General features: G+C 43.7%; 1 protein-coding gene and 1 pseudogene across 4 annotated transcripts in view; one reads left to right on the forward strand and one right to left on the reverse strand.

Annotated features, from left to right (window-relative positions):
• BAZ1A (bromodomain adjacent to zinc finger domain 1A) overlaps window positions 1-19,852 on the forward strand; it is a 228,291-nt gene that overhangs the window by 28,656 nt on the left and 179,783 nt on the right. The window lies entirely within an intron of this gene.
• On the reverse strand, window positions 11,748-17,093 carry LOC101022826 (annotated as a pseudogene).

Consider the following 19,852-nt stretch of genomic DNA (forward strand, 5'->3'; position numbering starts at 1 on the left):
TGAATATTAAATGGATATAAGAATATTGGCCGGGCGCGGTGGCTCACACCTTAATTCCAGCACTTTGGGAGGCCGAGGCAGGCGAATCACGAGGTCAGGAGATCGAGACCATCCTGGCTAACACGGTGAAACCCCGTCTCTACTAAAAATACAAAAAATCAGCTGGGTGTGGTGGCGGGCGCCTGTAGTCCTAGCTACTTGGGAGGCTGAGGCCGGAGAATGGCATGAACCCAGGAGGCAGAGCTTGCAGTGAGCTGAGATCGCGCCACTGCACTCCAGCCTGGGCTACAGAGCGAGACACTGTCTCAAAAAAAAAAAAAAATTAAGTTGAATAACTCCACATACAGAATATTGAAGCTGGTGGTAGTAATGTCTCCTTGGTATCCTACAGTTTGAATATTTGCCTCATATTTATTAAAAAATGTGTTAAGCATATAAAGTGATCCCCCCTTAGCCATGGTTTTGCTGTCTGTAGTTTTGATTACCTGTGGTCAACTGTAATCTGAAAACAGCACACAAAAATTTCCAGAAAAACAAAAACTCCTAAGTTTTAAATTGCATGCCATTCTGAGTAACATGATGAAATTTCACGCCATCTTGCTCTGTATCCCAGAAGTGAATCATTTCTTTATCCAGGGGATCCACACTCATCTCCACTACCCACCTGTTAGTCACTTAGTAGCGTCGTCTTTGTCAGATCAAGCCCTTTGTCTCCCTATCGAAGGGCTGGTGGTAAAGTAAGGCTTATTTCTCATTCTTTTTTGTTCATTTTTCAAAATTTAATTAATTTATTATTTATTTTTTTGATATGGAGTCTTGCTCTGTTGCCCAGGTTGGAGTGCAGTAGTGTGATCTCAGCTCACTGCAAGCTCCACCTCCCGGGTTCACACCATTCTCCTGCCTCAGACTCCTGAGCAGCTGGGACTACAGGTGCCCGCCACCACGCCTGGCTAATTTTTTGTATTTTTAGTAGAGACGGGGTTTCACCATGTTAGCCAGGATGGTCTCGATCTCCTGACCTTGTGATCCGCCCGCCTCAGCCTCCCAAAGTGCTGGGATTACAGGCATGAGCCACTGCGCCTGGCTTTTATTTATTTTTTTAATTTTCATTTTTTGTTTGTTTTTCAAATAATGCTTATTTTATTTGCATTTCAAATAATGCTTATTTTTATTTGATGAAAACTGCATCATTAGTAGACATTATAAGGTATTTTTGTTGATGGTGAATTCCACAGCTATTAATTGCACTAATTATGCAAGCATGTACTAAGTGTCCACTGTTTATCCAGCACTCTGCCAGACTGGATACAAACATGGAACACTTGGGTACCCTCTGAAGGAACTCACAGTCTAAGGGGAGAGGGGCTATGTTTGTTTAGATACAGAGTAAGGAAAGATGTCCCTGGTAGAGGGAATGGCATATGCAGTGGCATAGAGGAGAGTATTTTAGTATGACCAGGGCCCAGGCTAGGATTACATGAGGTTGGTGAAGTAGACGAATGCCAGATCGGGAAGGGCATGGCATGGCAAACAAAGATCACATTGTATTCTGAAAGGAGGAGCCATTCCAAGATTCATTAGCATGCTGATATAGTCAGAATAAAATTATGGAAACATAATTCTGAAGACATTATTTAGGATGGATTAAAAGGGCAAAACAAGGTTGGGTGTGGTGGCTTACGCCTGTAATCCCAGCACTTTGGGAGGCCAAGGCGGGCAGATCACAAGGTCAGGAGTTCTAGATCAGCCGGGCATGGCGGCAGGCACCTGTAATCCCAGCTACTCAGGAGGCTGAGGCAGGAGAATTGCTTGAACCCGGGAGGCGGAGGTTGCAGCCGAGATCGTGCCATTGCACTCCAGCCAGGGCGACAAGCAAGATTCTGTCTGAAAAACAAAATAAAAGGGCAAAGTAACAGCAAAGAAAATAAGTCAGCCACTGGAGTGGTCCAGGAAACCCAGTAGTAATGAACTAAGGCATCAGCAATGGGAATGGAGGGAGAAGGAAGGAATCATGAAATATTTAGGAGGGCCCATCACTTTGCGGGGAGTAGATAAATCTGGAAGTGAATAGTTTTAATAATTACATTTACAAAGAGACTTGAGAAAATGAGGCATTACAGCAAATCCATTAAGTCAAAAGATAATAGCAAGAAATCTGCTGCATGGAATCTTATATTAACAACACAAAAAATAGTTAAATACTAAGTACATGGCCAAAAAAGAATGCCAGGAGGCAAACATTTTTTTTTCTTTTTTTTTTTTTTTTTTGAGTCGGGGTCTCGCCGTCTGTCTCCCGCGCTGTTGTGCCCCGGCTGGATCTCAGTGGCCCGATCTCGGCTCACTGCAAGCTCCGCCTCCCAGGTTCAGGCCATTCTCCTGCCTCAGCCTCCGAGTAGCTGGGACTACAGGCGCCCGCCACCACGCCCGGCTAGTTTTTTTTTTTATTTTTAGTAGAGACGGGGTTTCACCATGTTAGCCAGGATGGTCTCGATCTCCTGACCTCGTGATCCGCCCGCCTCGGCCTCCCAAAGTGCTGGGATTACAGGCTTGAGCCACCGCGCCCGGCCCAGAGGCAAACATTAAAGCAATAGCTTGAACAGGAACCTGCCAAGGGTGAGACACACATACAAGATAAACAAGGATAATTGCATTGAAGACAAGGATTAGGGTAGGGCATAAAATAAAGTTCTAAACATTGTAAATATGAATCTAGCTGGGGAGATGGGCGCCGTGGCTCACGCCTGTAATCCCAACACTTTGAGAGGCCGAAGCGGGTGGATCACCTGAGGTTGGGAGTTCCAGACCAGCCTGACTGACATGGAGAAACTTAGCCAGTTGTTTCTACTAAAAATACAAACTTAGCCAGTCGTGCTGGCGCATGCCCGTAATCCCAGCTACTCAGGAACCTGAGGCAGGAGAATCGCTTGAACCCAGTAGACAGAGGTTGCGGTGAGCCGAGATTGCACCATTGCACTCCAGCCTGGGCAACAAGAGCGAAAGTCCATCTCAGAAAAAAAAAAGAATCTTGCTGCGGAAAGAAAACAAACATAAGGGTTTCACTGGGGACATGCTAGTATAGTAAAAGATATGTACTTTTTAAAAATTTTTTTTGAGACAGGGTCTCGCTTTGTCTCCCACAGTGGAGTGCAGTGTTGTGATCTCAACTCATTGCATTCTCAGCCTCCCAGGCCCAAGTAGTCCTTCCACCTCAGTCTCCCAGGTACTTGGGACTACACCTGTGCACCACCATGCCTGGCTAATTTTTTGTAGAGACAGTGTTTCACCATGTTGCCCAGACTGGTCTCAAACTCCTGAACTCCGGCGATCCACCTGTCTTGGCCTCCCAAAATGCTGAGATTACAAGCATGAGGCACCACTCCTGGCTTAATTTTTTTTTTTCTTTTTTTTAAGACATGGTCTCACTCTGTCACCCAGGCTGGAGTGCAGTGCCATGATCTCAGCTCACTGTGGCTTCAACCTTTCAGGCTCAGGTAACCTTCCCACCTCAGCCTCCCAAGTAGTTGGGACTATAGGCATCTACCACCACACCCAGCTAATTTTTGTATTTTTTGATAGAGGCAGGGTTTCACCATGTTTTCCAGGCTGGTCTCAAACTCCTGGGCTCAAATGATCCACCTGCCTCAGCCTCCCAAAGTGCTGGGATTACAGGCCTAAGCCACCATGCCTGCCCAGACACCTACTTTAAAAGTAACTGTTTCCATAGATACAGTATTGTTTAGGCAGGCCTTGGAACCTGGGGTATTGCTTATGCTTTAAGCATCTCAGCCACTTTAGGCTACAGTTTTATCCACTTGTAAAATAAGTTAATTCATCTTTTCTGACCATGGATTTCACCAGAGTATTATGTACATCGAGAATGATAAACACTCCTTCCGATACACATATGGAAACACACATAAATAGAATACAAATTGGAATTGATCTGTTTATCAGAAGAAATGTCCCAACCACATTGATGGATACGGTAATCGTATTTGTATCAAGGATCCTCATTTCCAAGAGCATTCAACTTCAAGTTGCTCTTTGCCAACAACGATGATCATCCAGTTGTTAAGTTCTCTAACACTAATTGGTATTCTCAAATTTCTACTTTCTTTGAGGGAGATGAGGAAAAAATGCCCAATATAACCTTTTAGGAATAAATTAACTATGGATTATGGATTAATGAAAATGTAATTATGTAGACTGAGGAGAAAAGAAAGTGGGTGGCCAGGCGCGGTGGCTCACACATGTAATCCCAGCACTTTGGAAGACTAAAACAGACAGATCACCTGAGGTCAGGAGCTCGAGACCAGCCTGGCCAACAGGATAAAACTCGGTCTCTACTAAAAATATAAAAAATTAGCCAGGCATGGTGGCACGTGCCTGCAATCCCAGCTACTTGGGAGCCTGAGGCAGAAGAATCGCTTGAAACCAGGAGGTGGATGTTGCAGTGAGGCAAGATTGCACCATTGCACTCCAGCCTGGGTGACAAGAGTGAAACTCCATCTCAAAAAAAAAAAAAAAAAGTGTGTAAAATCCCAACTGTACCTAATGACAGAAAAAGGTCATAAGCTATGAAATCATCTCAAGCAGGCTCTGTTAAAATGCTTCCATACGGGCTGGGCACAGTGGTTCACACGTGTAATCCCAGTACTTAGGGAGGCCAAGGCGGGCAGATCACCTGAGGTCAAGAGTTCAAGACTAACCTGGCCAACATGGCAAAACGCCATCTCTACTAAAAATACAAAAATTCGCTGGGTGTGGTGGTCAGCACCTGTAATTCTAGCTACTCGGTAGGCTGAAGCAGGAGAATCGTTTGAATCTGGGAGGTGGAGTTTGCAGTGAGCCCAGATGGTGCCACTGTATACTCTAGCCTGGGCGACAGAGAAAGACTCCATCTGAAAAATAATAATAATAATAAAAACCAGCTTCCATACTGACCTAAATCACAGACTCCTATACCAAGAGTCCTCAAGGAAGATTTTCAGAGAATACAAAAACACATAAAATTTGCTTACACATATTTTATGTGAGATGCATTAGCTGTTGACCCTAACAACCCAATGATGCAGGAGGTATTAACCCTATTTAACAGATGAGTAAACTGAGTTTTGGTGAAGGTAAGAAACTTTCCAAAAGTTATACAGTTAGTAAATGGCAGTCAGTATTCAACCCTATTCCTATCTGAACTCCAAAGACCATGCTATTTTGTTATGCTGCATCTGTATTTTAAATTTCATAACCTACTATTAACCACAAAAATCAATAGATTCTAATAGAGAATGTGTTTTGCCTTATTTTGGTTTTGCATTCCCTCATAATGTGAGAGTTGCTTGAGTAATTGTCAAATGTATGAGATGATTTATAAATCTGCTGGGTGCTTAAGCCAAGAGGAAAAAATAAAGGTTCAAAATTTGTGGCTTTTGTGAATAAAAGTACAACATAGCTTTAATACTGTAATTGGTATCATCCAGTACTATGAACCTAGTAACCTAAATGGGAATTATTGATGTAATTTTTTTTTACATTGAAAGTTACCTATATAGAAAGTGGGTTCATTTTCTTCTCTTCTTTTTTTTTTTTTTCATTTACTGAATTGTTCATACATTAATAAAGTAATACTTGAACTTTTCAAAAGCAGCTGAAGAAATACAAAATATGACAAGTTTTTGACTTGAAAACAGGCAGGAAGGGACAACTCATAGAGACTATACATGATTTGCTTATAATGACTCAATTTTTGGACTCAATCTTTTGTTTAATTTCCTTGCCAAACAAACATTATTTTCCTTGTCAAACAGGCATTAATATTTAAGCCAAACTGCAGGGTGCAAAAATAAGAGACATTCTTTCTGTTTGAATTCAGAAAAGCACAGACTTTTTAAGTTTGAAAATGTCTCAGAATAAACTAGTCCAACTCCATTTTCTTACAGAAAAAAAAAAAGATTGTATCTGGAGCTTCTTTGCAAAGAAATGAGTGAAAGCAACTTCCTTAAAACCTATCTGCATTCTGACAACATGGGACTCACAATTTATGGGATAAAATGAAGCTTGAAAATTACTTGATGTTGATGTTGAGAAATTAGAACCCTCCTACATTGCTGGTAGGAATTTAAAATGGTGCAAATGCTTTGGAAAACAGTTTGATAGTTCCTCAAAATGCTAAATATGGAGTTACTATATGACCTAGCAATCTCACTCCTAGCTACATAGTCAAGAGAAAGGAAAACATGTCCAACACAAAAACTTGTGCATAAACATTGACAGCACATTATGTATAAAAGCCAGAAAGTAAGGAGAGGTGGGGACAAATGTCTCTCAGCTGATGAATGGATAAATAAAATGTGTTATATCCATATGATGAAATTTTACGTAGGTTAAAAGGTAGTAATAATACGTGCTACAACCCAATGATCTTGAAAACATTGTGTAAAGAAGCCAGTCACAAAAGATCATATGATTCAGTGTATACGAAATGTTTGGAATACACAAACCTACAGAGATAGTACATAACTGGTTGCTTAGAGCTGGGATGGGAGTAAGAGAAGATGGGAAGTGATTACTAATAGGTACAGGGTTTCTTTATGAGGTGATAAAAATAATTTAAAAATAGATTTTGGTGATACTTGCACAACTGATGATACTAAAAACCACTGAATTTACACTTTATTTTGATACAGAGTCTCTCTCTGTCACCCATGCTGGAGTACAGTGGTGTGATCATGGCTCATTGCAACCTTTACCTTACAGACTTGGGTGATCCTCCCACCTCAGCCTCCTGAGTCCCTGGGACATAGATATGCATCCCCACACCCAGCTAATTAATTGTACCTTTTGTAGAGATGTGGTTTCACCATGTTGCCTAGGCCGCTTGAACTCCTGGGCTCAAGCAATCCACCTGCCTCAGCCTCCCAGAGTGCTGGGATTACAGGTGTGAGCCACACTGTTCTGTCATTTTTGCCTTTCTTCCTCAGCACTTGTAGCTTGTTTCTCTGGCTGTTTTGTTGTTTTGTTTTGTTGTTTTGTTTTTCTGAGACAGGGTCTCACTCTGTCACCCAGGCTGGAGTGTGGTCATGTGATCATGGCTCACTGCAGCCTTGACGTTCTAGGGTTAGGTTGTCCTCCCACCTCAGCCTCCCCAGTAGCTGGAATTGCAGACATGCAGCAACACACCTGGCTAATTTTTATTTTTTATTTATTTATTTTTCTTAGAGATAGGTTTTTGCCACATTGCCCAGGCTGGTCTCGAATTCCTGGGCTCAAGCAATCCTACTGCCTGTGTCTCACAAAATGCTGGGATTGTATACATGAGCCACCACACCTGGCCCTGTTTTTAATATATTCTTTTTGTGACTTTTATTTGTGCGCTGGTGTGTTTTATTTTGTGTTTCTTTTGTTTGGAGTTTGTTGCACTTCTTGGATCTGTGGGTTTATAGTTTTGATCACATTTGGAAAATGTTTTTGGCTATTATTTCTTCAAATATTTATTCTATCCCTCCATTTTTTCTCCCTCTTTTGAGACTCCAACTACACATGTATTAGGCTGCTTAATGTTTTCGCACAGTGCGATGAGATCTAATTATTGAGATCTGAGATCTGATCATTGAGATCTGATTTTTTTCAACCCAATCTTTTATATTTCTGTGGTTCATTTTTGATGATTTCTATTGCTATGCCTTCAAGTTTATTAATCCTTTCTTTTTCTTTTTCTTTTCTTTTTTTTTTTTTTTGAGACAGAGTCTCACATTGTCACCCAGGCAGGAGTGCAGTGGTGCAATCTTGGCTCACTGCAGCCTCTGCCTCCCGAGTTCAAGCAATTCTGCTGCCTCAGCCTCCTGAGTAGCTGGAATTACAGGTGCAGGCCACCACACCTGGCTAATTTTTGTATTTTTAGTAGAGACAGAGTTTTGCCATGTTGACCAGGCTGGTCTCTAACTCCTGATCTCAGGTGATCCACCCACCTCAGCCTCCCAAAGTGCTGGGATTACAGGCGTGAGCCGTTGTGCCCAGCCTTAATCCTTTCTTTAGCAGTATTTAATCTGCTGTTAATCCCCTCTAGTATATTGTCCATCTTAGACATTGTTTCTTTTTTCTTCTCTAGCTGTTTTATTTGAGTCTTAAAAATATCTTTACATTCCTCTTCTTATCATACTCAAACTTTCCATTACCTTTTTGAAGATATGGAGTATAGTTAGAATAGCTGTTTTAATGTTCTTAACTAACAAATCCTATTGTCCTTGTCACTTCTGGGTCTGTTTCTTTTGATTGTTTTTTCTCCTTGTTATAGGTTGTATTTTCTTGTTCAAAAGCCTTCTAATTTTTGGATTCCATGGTGCTGGAGTTTTCTGTATTTAAATGTTTTGGGTTTTGTTCTGGGATGCAGTTGTATTACTTGGAAACAGTTTGATTGGTTGTTTCAAGGCTTACTTTGAATCTTCCCCCCCCCCCCCGCTGAGATGGAGTCTCACTCTGTCACCCAGGCTGGAGTGCAGTGGCGTGATCTCTGCTCACTGCAACCTCTGCCTCCCAGGCTCGAACAATTCTCCTGCCTCAGCCTCCCAAGTAGCTGGGATTACAGGTGCCCACCACCACACTTGGCTAATTTTTGTATTTTTAGTAGAGATGAGGTTTCACCATGTTGGCCAGGCTGGTCTTGAACTCCTGACCTCAGGTAATCCACCTGCCTCGGCCTCCCAAAGTGCTGGGATTACATGTGTAAACCACTGCACCCAGCCTTTTTTCTTTTTCTTTTCTTTTCTTTTTTTTTTTTTTTTTTGGAGATGGAGTCTTACTCTGTCGCCCATGCTGGAGTGCAGTGGCGCAATCTTGGCTCACTGCAACCTCTGCCTGCCCCAGGTTCAAGCAATTCTCCTGCTTCAGCCTCCTCAGTATCTGGGATTACAGGTGCCTGCCACCATGCCAGCTAATTTTTGTATTTTTAGTAGAGGCAGGGTTTCACCATCTTGGCCAGGCTGGTCTTGAACTCCTGACCTCATGAGCCACCTTGCTTAGCCTCCCAAAGTGCTGGGATTACAGGCGTGAGCCACCGCTTCCAGCCACCTTTTTTTTTTTTTTTCTTTGAGATGGAGTGTCTCTCTGTCACCCAGGCTGGAGTGCGATGGCACTATCTAGGCTTACTGCAACTTCTGCCTCTCAGGTTCAAGCAATTCTCCTGCCTCAGCCTCCCGAGTAGCTGGGATTACAGGCATGTGCCACCATGCCCAGCTAATTTTTGTATTTTTAGTAGAGACGAGGTTTTGCCATGTTGGCCAGGCTGGTCTCGACCTCCTGACCTCAGGTGATCCACCCACCTCGGCCTCCCAAAGTTCCAGAATTACAGGTGTGAGCCACCATGCCCAGCCTTGAATCTTTGTAGGAAGGTCCATTACAGCCTTTAATATGAGGTTTATTTGGCTCAGCTCCTGAAGCAATACCTTCTCAAGACTCTACTCAATGCCTTGCATCTTAGGAGGTTTTTCCACTCTATGTGGTTGGACCACAGTTTCTGGTCCTGTTTAAATCCAAGTTTTGTTCTACTTGTTCTTCTCCAGTGCTTCTTCCTCAAATCTTGGTCGTTTTCTTCACATACATGTTCTGATGATCAGAACTCAGCTGAAGACTCGAGGAGAACCCTTCTGAGCTCTTCTATTATGTAGTTCTCTCCTCTGATTTTTACCATGTAAATTCTGATGCCTTCACCTCCCAGATCTTCAAACTATTTGCTCAACTCAAAGAGGTGGCCAACATCTGTTTGGGGTGCTCCTCCCTATGCTGCAGCCTGGAAATTCTCCTACAGCAATCATAGGACTCAACGTTTTTTTTTTTTTTTTTTTTTTTGAGACGGAGTCTCGCTCTGTCGCCCAGGCTGGAGTGCAGTGGCGCGATCTCGGCTCATTGCAAGCTCCACCTCCCAGGTTCACGCCATTCTCCCGCCTCAGCCTCCGAGTAGCTGGGACCACAGGCGCCCGCCACCACGCCCGGCTAGTTTTTTGTATTTTTAGTAGAGACGGGGTTTCACCATGTTAGCCAGGATGGTCTCGATCTCCTGACCTCGTGATCCACCCGCCTCGGCCTCCCAAAGTGCTGGGATTACAGGCTTGAGCCACCGCGCCCGGCCAGGACTCAACGTTTTTGTTTCCTTCTCTGAGAAATCACTGTCCTGCACTGCCTCCTGTCTGATATCTGAAAACAATTAACTAGCATATTTTTGTTCAGTTTTTTAAGTATTTTAGGTGGGAGGTTAATTCTGGTCCCTGTTACACCATCCTGGATAGTAGCAGAAGTCACAGCGTAAAGTTTTTATTTCCTAATGTTTTCTTAGTTATATGGATAATTCAAATATTTAATAAGAACATATTTTGCATTTTAATTTTTTCAATCATTTTATAAGTTGGAGGAATCTTTAAAAGTAGAAAAGCAAAAAAAGGTGTAAAATGAACAATTGACAAATAGGAAAATCATGATACTTTACCAAGATATTGTACTAGCTAATTATTAAGCAACTTAGGTAATATCTCAAAGGCTTTTAGAAAATGTGTGTAAAAAATTATTTTAATTCCTTATTATGTTTCTTTTTTCTTTCTTTTTTTTTTAGACAGAATCTCGCTCTGTCACCCAGGCTAAAGTGCAGTGGCGCGATCTCTGCTCACTGCAACCTCCGCCTCCCGGGTTCAAGCGATCCTTGTGCCTCAGCCTCCTGAGTAGCAGGGATTATAGGTGCCTACCACCACATCCAGCTAATTTTTGTATTTTTAGTAGAGACAGCGTTTCACCATGTTGGCCGGGCTGATCTTGAACTCCTAACAGGTGATCCGCCCGCCTCGGCTCCCAAAGAGCTGGGATTACAGGCATGAGCCACCGCACCTGGCCTAAATGCTTATTAGTTATTTATTTTTTATTTACATTTTCTTGAGATAGAGGCTCACTCTGTTGCACAGGCTGGAGTATAGTGGTGCAGTCTCGGCTCACTGCAACCTCTACCTCCTGAGTTCAAGTGATTCTCCTGCCTCAGCCTCCCAAGTAGCTGGGATTACAGGCACTCACCACCATGCCCAGCTCTTTTTTTTTTCCAGTAGAGATGGGGTGTTACCATTTGACCAGGCTAGTCTTGAACTCCTGACCTTAAGTGATCCACCTGCCTCAGCCTTCCAAAGTGGTGGGATTACAGGTGGCAGACACCACACCCACAAACACTTACTATATTTCTACTTTACAGCTTCAAGTCTTAAACAGATTCCAGGACTAGAAACATTTTGAAAACTCACTGTTCCACTGCAATTTTGCTCTTAAGTAAAATTTGAAAATTTTGCTTTTAAATGTGGGAGATATTGAGCATAATATTTAATTTTTTTTTTTTTTTTCTGAGACAGTCTCACTCTGTCACCCAGGCTGGAGTGCAGTGGTACAATCCCAGCTCACTGCAACCTCTGCCTCCCAGGTCCAAGTGATTCTCCTGCCTTGGCCTCCCAAGTAGTTGGGATTACAGGCATGTACCACCATGCCCGGCTAATTTTGTATTTTTAGTAGAGATGGGGTTTCAGCATGTTAGCCAGGCTGGTCTCGAACTCCCAACCTCAGGTTATCTGCCCGCCTCAGCCTCCCAAAGTGCTGGAATTACAGGTTTGAGCCACTGCACCCAGCCAAAATTTAATTTTCAAGTGGCCAGTAGTTACTCCAATGAAGCCAAAAATAATTAGTATCATTTTCCAGCCCAAGTTGCAGAATGACAGAACAGAGAAGGCATCTCAGAAGAATTTTTTTTTTTTTAATCGGTGGACACTTTATTGAATGCAAAGCAAGATTTAGCATCTTTGCCTTCGTTGTACACAGCTTAAGCGGAAACCCAGGGAGGTGAGGACTGCATGGTTTTCCTTGGCGTGGGAAGTGTGCACCCTGCAGTCCTCTTGTGTTGTGGGAAGATCAGCCCATGTTCTGTCGGCTGCCATAGCCCCTAGGATGGGTGCCCTTCCAGTCATCCCACTCCTGAGCTCTGTAGAGTGTTGGTTCATCATCCTCTTCCTCCTTTTCTTCTTGATCTTCCTGTTGCTGAGCTGCTTTTCTGAATTCCTCTGGTGTTGCCTTGGCTATTCCCTGATCTGGTAATGCTCCATATTTCCGATGTTGCTCATACCAGTCACTCACTGTCATAGTTGCCAGACTTGGATAACCAACTCCAAATACTTTGGCTTGGGCCATGTTCCGAGTGAGAATGAAGGGTTTCACTGGAGGTCTCTCCTGGCGAGATGAGTCAGAAGTTGATGCCTCTCTTGAAGAGTCTCTTTCTCTCAGGATCTTTATTTCCTGGGTCAATGCTCTCAATCTCTTCTAAGCTGATATCAATCCATCTCTGAAGGCGAAGAAGATAATATTCACGAACAGCTCATCATCTGCTTGACCACTTTCCACAGCAGATTTCATTGCAGACAACCTATGCTCCAACTCCTTCTTCTGCTTGTGTCTCTCTCTTAGCCTGTCTTTGAGACGCCATAGCAATGAGGCTAGGATAAGCCATGGAGGAATTAGCAGTGTGATTTTCAGCTGAGTTCTTGGTTTTGGGCAGCTCAAACTCTGCCACATGACATCAATGGCACAGTTGAGTAGTTTATAGTGTTCTCGAGCCCACTGCAAATGATCTAGACGCTTGCTGGGCTTGACTTGTTTCATGGTGAGGGCTCCTTGAAACACTGGCACCAACAGGTACTTCAGGTCGGTGGAAGCAGTTGCTTCCAAATCTTCATTTTAGCTGAACAAGTCGAGCTGCAATAATATTTCGGCAGCCTTCTCGAGGAGGTCCAGGCCCTTGAACACCTTCTCCTGGACTATCCAGGAACCGGCAGGTTCAGTCACTACTTCTGCATCATCCAGAAGCTCTTTGCTGGTTTTGAACAGCTCGGGGAGCTGTGGCAGCAGTAACTCATCTTCAGCAGCCATCTTGGAGAGGGACGAACAAGAAATTATTTTTAAAGGAAAACTTTCAAAGTGAAAAGAGAAATATATCTTCTCCTGGGAGTACTAAAAGAAAACCTCAACTTAGATGAGTTATCTCATATTTTCCAAACAAAAATAATCACCTTTGGGCCAAGAAGAGGTGTGGAAAGTTTCAAACACAGTTTTTATAAAGAAGGTACAACTGAGGCCGGGCGCGGTGGCTCAAGCCTGTAATCCCAGCACTTTGGGAGGCCGAGACGGGCGGATCACGAGGTCAAGAGATTGAGACCATCCTGGCTAACACAGTGAAACCCCGTCTCTACTAAAAAGTACAAAAAAAACTAGCCGGGCGAGGTGGTGGGAGCCTGTAGTCCCAGCTACTCGGGAGGCTGAGGCAGGAGAATGGCATAAACCTGGGAGGTGGAGCTTGCAGTGAGCTGAGATCCGGCCACTGCACTCCAGCCTGGGCGACAGAGCGAGACTCCGTCTCAAAAAAAAAAAAAAGGTACAACTGAAAAGGGGTTTTAAACACAACCACCTCTCTCACAGGCTTATTAGATCCTGATCACCTAAGAGTTTCTTGTCTGCACTCCTGTCAAATGGATGAAATAAGCCCGGAAGGCTACCTCTGACAAAAAGGAAGGCATAGCAGAAATGTCACTGTGTAAGGGTGCCAATGGGCACAGATGTGGTTATCATCTTCCACTAATCATCTAAGAACAAAGCATCTTTTGGTCCTTTTGGAGGCTAAATGGGATGGTTACTAAGTGGGAAGGATGTGCTTTCCTAATACAGCAGCATAATAATTGTTCTAAAATATTTTAACCCTGGCTGGGCGCAGTGGCTCACACCTGTAATCCCAGCACTTTGGGAGGCCAAGGCGGGCAGATCACAAGGTCAAGAGATCGAGACCATCCTGGTCAACACGGTGAAACCCCATCTCTACTAAAAATACAAAAAATTAGCCGGGTGTGGTGGCAGGCGCCTGTAGTCCCAGCTACTCAGGAGGCTGAGGCAGGAGAATCGCTTGAACCCAGGAGGCAGAGGTTGCAGTGAGCCGAGATCGTGCCACTGCACGCCAGCCTGGGCAACACAGTGAGACTCTGTCTCAGAGAAAAAAAAGGGCAGGGGGTGCCAGACATGGCAGCTCACGTCTGTAATCCCAGCACTTTGGGAGGCCACGGCGGGCGGATCAAGAAATCAAGACCATCCTGGCCAACATGGTGAAACCTCATCTCGACTAAAAATACAAAAATTAGCTGGTTGTGGTGGCGTGCACCTGTAATCCCAGCTACTAGGGTAGCTGAGGCAGGAGAATCACTTGAACCTGGGAGGTGGAGGTTGCAGTGAGCTGAGATTGCACCACTGTACTCCAGCCTGGCGACAGAGCAAGACTCCATCTCAAAAAAAAAAAAGTATAAAAACCTCAACAATTATAATTTATCTGATCTTATTATGTAAAGGGGCTCTTGAGAACAGCTGGTTTATCTCAATATGGTATATTCAGAATAGTCAAATAAAGTTTTTTGTTTGTTTTTGAGACACGGTCTCACTGTTGCCCAGGCTGTAGTGTGGTGGTGCATTCCTCAGCCTCTTGAGTAGCAGGGCTACAGACACGTGCCCCCATGCCCAGCTGATTTTTTAATTTTATGTAGAGATGGGGTCTCCCTGTGTTGCCAAGGCTGGTCTCAAATTTCTGAGCTCAAGGGATCCTCCTGCCTCAGCCTCCCAAAGTGCTGGGATTGCAGGTGTGAGCCACCACACCCAGCCACTGCCCTGGTCTTTCAAAGCACTGGGATTACAGGTGAGCCTTTTTTTTGGAGACGGAGTCTCGCTCTGTCACCCAGGCTGGAGTGCAGTGGCCGGATCTCAGCTCACTGCAAGCTCCGCCTCCCGGGTTTACGCCATTCTCCTGCCTCAGCCTCCCGAGTAGCTGGGACTACAGGCGCCCGCCACCTCGCCCGGCTAGTTTTTGTATTTTTTAGTAGAGACGGGGTTTCACCGTGTTAGCCAGGATGGTCTCGATCTCCTGACCTCGTGATTCGCCTGTCTCGGCCTCCCAAAGTGCTGGGATTACAGGCTTGAGCCACCGCGCCGGGCCTTACAGGTGAGCCTTAATTTAGAGATAGTATTTCCCTTCAGAGCAGAGATCAGGCTTGTTTACTTTCCTGTATAGTAAAGTTAATGTCTCCCTCCAGAGCAAAGACTTTGCAGGTTTAAAAGTTGTCATTCAAAACTAATGGGAGTTCTGTGGCGCCTCTGGCCTGGCCTTCCCTTTCTTGTCTGACTCGAGAAACCAACTGAGTTCCTGTTTCTAGTAGCTTAGCTCCCACTGCCCGGAAGGAATCAGGGACTCTGCAGCCCCTGCCAGCTGTCCTTGAATCCCATCCAGGTCAGTTCTAGATTCTAAACTGAATTTTTTTCATGATAATTGTCAAAACAGTGAGGAAAGCCCTAAAAAAAAAAAGTCATTGACCCTTCCTAAACAATTCTCTTAATATATATATTCTAAGACTTTTTAATGTACATACTATATTAGAAATCCAGTTCTCTTGTAGATTTCTCATTGAGGGCACAAACATTTATTTCCATCTCCTGTGTAACTATTCATAAACTTAAAGATGATTACTGGAGCAACTTTCACCTTTCTCAGGTTAAATAAGCACTGTGCCTTTAACCTTTCCACATAAATTCTGTTTTCTAATTTTTTGGGGTTTTTTTGTTTGTTTGTTTGTTTTGGGTTTTTTTTGTTTGTTTGTTTGTTTGTTTTTTTGCTATTTTGTGTTTTCTAATTTCTAATCCTTTGGTTATCATGCCTCTGGATTTTTTCCCATTTTCTTCATCTCTTGAATTTAGAGCCCAGGATCGGATACAATACCCTAGTAAGGGGTTAATTCCTATTGCATAGACTTTTGAGACCTGCCACAGACTAGTTGAGGACAGATACTGTTTTATATTTTTCTAGTATCAGTAACTTTCAAGCACATGTAGGTGCTCAGTAAGTTCTTACTGATTGATTGGTGTATCCCAGAATTGTTTTTGAGTTGTAAATCACAGTACCGCTTTGCTGATTCATGTTTAATGTTTGCTTCACTATAAAAATTGTAAAGTAAAAAACAGCAAGAAACTCTACAAATGGTGAACAATGGCTATAAATCATAGAACCGTCTTTGTTTTTGTGAGAAGTATTCTTTTTTTTTTTTTTTGAGACAGAGTCTCACTCTGTCGCCCATGCTGGAGTGCAGTGGCGCTGTCTCGGCTCGCTGCAAGCTCCGCCTCCCGGGTTCCCGCCATTCTCTCGTCTCAGCCTCCCGAGTAGCTGGGACTACAGGCGCCTGCAACCACGCCCGGCTAATTTTTTGTATTTTTAGTAGAGACGGGGTTTCACCGTGTTAGCCAGGATGGTCTCGATCTCCTGACCTCATGATCCGCCCGCCTCGACCTCCCAAAGTGCTGGGATTACAGGCGTGAGCCACCGCGCCCGGCCTGAGAAGTATTCTTACTTCAATTAGCAGTCTTTCTATTCCCGACCACCTATCCCGAAGGAATCATCTTCAATAATGCCATCTCTGCATACAAAAGATATTCTTTAATGATGACTCTTAGCTGAGTTAGCATTTTCACTTTCTTTTCCTTTTTCTATTCTTTTTTTTTTTTTTTTTTTTTTCTTTTGAGACAGAGCCTCGCTTTGTCACGCAGGCTGGAGTGCAGTGGCGCGATCTCGGCTCACTGCAAACTCCACCTCCCTGGTTCACGCCATTCTCCTGCTTCATGCCAGCCTCCTGAGTAGCTGGGTAGCTGGGACTACCCGCGCCCACCACCATGCCCGGCAAATTTTTTTTTTTTTTTTTTAGTAGAGACAGTATTTCTCCATGTTAGCCAGGATGGTCTCTATTTCCTGACCTAGTGATCCGCCCGCCTCAGCCTCCCAAAGTGCTGGGATTACAGGCATGAGCCACCGTGCCCAGCCTATTCTTACTTTTTTTTTTTTTAGCACCACTTGCTTTTGAAGCATTTTTACTTTTTGTATTTCCTTCTTTCTAGAGTTACTATGGTAGGCTGCATCTAAAATGGCTCCTAAGTACCGTACCTTCTGGTTTTCACATCCTTGTGTAATTTCCTCCTCTTGTGCATGGGCTGGACGTAATGACCTGTTTCAAAAGAATAGAATATGGCAAAGTGACAGAATGTCACTTCTGAGATTAGGTTACAAAAGACTGACTTTCATCTTCCTCTCTCTCTCTCTTGCGCTCCCACTTGCTCATTCCAACAAAGGAAATTGCCATGTTGCGAACTGCCCAAAGGATAGGTCCATGTGGCAGAAAAAAGGAGGGTAGCCTCTAGTCCACAGCCAGTGAGGAATGGAGGCCCTGAGTCCAACACCCTGATAGGGACTAAGTCCTACCAACATCAACATCTAGTCAAGCCTTAAGATGACTGCAGCACCCGCTCAACACCTTTTATACAGCCTTATGAGAAACCCAGAGCCAAGAGACCCAAGTAACCTTTGCCTAGCTTCCTTACTCATAGACTCTGTAAGAAAATAATTGTTTATTGCTTTAAGGCACCAAGTTTGGGGGTAATTTTTCATACAGCAAGAGATAACTAATACAGATTCTGTTTGATAAATATTAACTTATACCTAACTCAGATTTCACTCAAATTAATATGCATGTGAGAAGATACATTCTTTACCCAGCCAAGGAAGGTATTGCCTAGGAAAAACTTAGATAGTTGCCAACTGATTGTATCATAATCTCACTTCTGAGTTTAGAAATTAATATTAAAGGACTGTAGTTTCCAGTCAGACTTTTCCATTTAAAAACCATGAGGTTCTGTTTTTACAAGTCATAGGTACTTAATTAGTTCTCTACTATTCTGTAAAATAATACACTCCTAGTTCTGTGATAACTCTGGTCAATTCTAGAAATAAGTATTCTTTAGTACAAATTACCAGAGCCTGTGGATTTGAATGTATCGATCTGTTTTATTAAGCAGGCTCCATTTTGTGAAACAGCTGGAAAACAGACAGTCAACCTGACAATTCTCATAAATAGTTAATTTAAGAAATTTTGTTTGTTTTTTTGTATAGGGTCTTACTCTGTTGCCCAGGCTGGAGTGCAGTGGCACAATCATGTGTCACTGCAGCCTCAGCCTCCCGAGTAGCTGGGACTGCAGATGCACACCACCATGCCCAGCTAATTTTTAAAATATTTTTGTAGAGACAGAGTTTCACGAAGTTGCCCAGGCTGGTCTCAAACTCCTGGGCTCAAGCAGTTCGCCCACCCCAGCCTCCCAAAGTGCTAGGATTACAGGTGTGAGCCACTACACCTGGCTAATTTTTTTTTTTTTTTTTTTTTAAGACAGTTTCCCTCTGTCACCAGGCTGGAGTTTAGTGGCACGATCTTGGCTCCCTGCAACCTCCGCCTCCCGAGTTCAAGTGATTCTCCTACCTCAGCCTCCTGAATAGCTGGAATTACAGGCACGCACCACCACACCCAGCTAATTTTTGTATTTTTAGTATAGACAGGGTTTCGCCATGTTGGCCAGGATGGTCTTGATCTCTTGACCTTTTGATCCACCCACCACCGTCTCCCAAAGTGCTGGGATTACAGGCGTGAGCCACCACGCCCGGCCTAATTTTCTGTTTTTTGTAAAGATGGGGTCTCTGTTGCCCGGACTGGTCTCAAACTCCAGGGCTCAAGTCTTGGCCTCCCAAAGTGCTGAGATTACAGGCATGAGCCACTGTGCCTAACCAAAAAATTATTCTTAAGCTGGTGAGTACATAAATGTTTCTTTATTATTTTTTAAATCTATATATATGTTTTATACAGTCTTTGTTGTGTGTAATACATTTCATAATAAAAAAAAAGGTTTAAAAAAAAACAAGCTTTCTGACTTGTTCTGATATTTAAGATTTTGGTAAAAAGTTTTAAGTTTTAAAGAGTGCATATGTGCTGGTCCGAGTGCAGTGGTGTTTATGACTAATTGATCACAACCGGTTACAGATTTCTTTGTTCTTTCTCTACTCGCATTGCTTCACTTGACTAACTTTAGTAAATAAATAAATAAATAGAGTGCGTATGGTAGTTAACCAAAAAAAGAGTGTTTTCTAAGCTTCCATTAAGTCTATCATACACTATCATTAATTCCCCTAAGACTGTGTCAAGTTACCTATTTACTGAAGATCGATTGCTCAGATCCTCCAAAGTTCATTAATCCTTTAGTTTTGGATGATAAAGAGTGAAAAAACAAACGTTAAAGAGAAGCCCACAGAACCAGAGAAAAAAAGAAGTTGCCTCCTTTCTCATCCTTCATAGACACCTGCCCACCCAGGCTGATGTCCTTTTTCAAATGTTTAGTCAGACCCCAAGCGCTACGTTTGACCCTGGTATTAAAAGTCCCACTCTGGGCCGGGCACGGTGGCTCAAGCCTGTAATCCCAGCACTTTGGGAGGCCGAGACGGGCGGATCACAAGGTCAGGAGATCGAGACCATCCTGGCTAACCTGGTGAAACCCCGTCTCTACTAAAAAAATACAAAAAAAAAACTAGCCGGGCGAGGTGGCGGGCGCCTGTAGTCCCAGCTACTCGGGAGGCTGAGGCAGGAGAATGGCGTGAACCCGGAAGGCGGAGCTTGCAGTGAGCTGAGATCCGGCCACTGCACTCCAGCCTGGGCAACAGAGCAAGACTCTGTCTCTAAAAAACAAAACACAAGCCAGGTGCAGTGGCTCAAGCCTGTAATCCCAGCACTTTGGGAGGCCAAGACGGGCGGATCACGAGGTCAGGAGATCGAGACCATCCTGGCTAACACGGTGAAACCCCGTCTCTACTAAAAAAATACAAAAAAATAGCCCGGCGAGGTGGTGGGCGCCTGTAGTCCCAGCTACTCGGGAGGCTGAGGCAGGAGAATGGCGTGAACCC

This window comes from Papio anubis, chromosome 7 (genome assembly GCF_008728515.1).
Source record: "Papio anubis isolate 15944 chromosome 7, Panubis1.0, whole genome shotgun sequence".
NCBI lineage: Eukaryota > Metazoa > Chordata > Mammalia > Primates > Cercopithecidae > Papio > Papio anubis.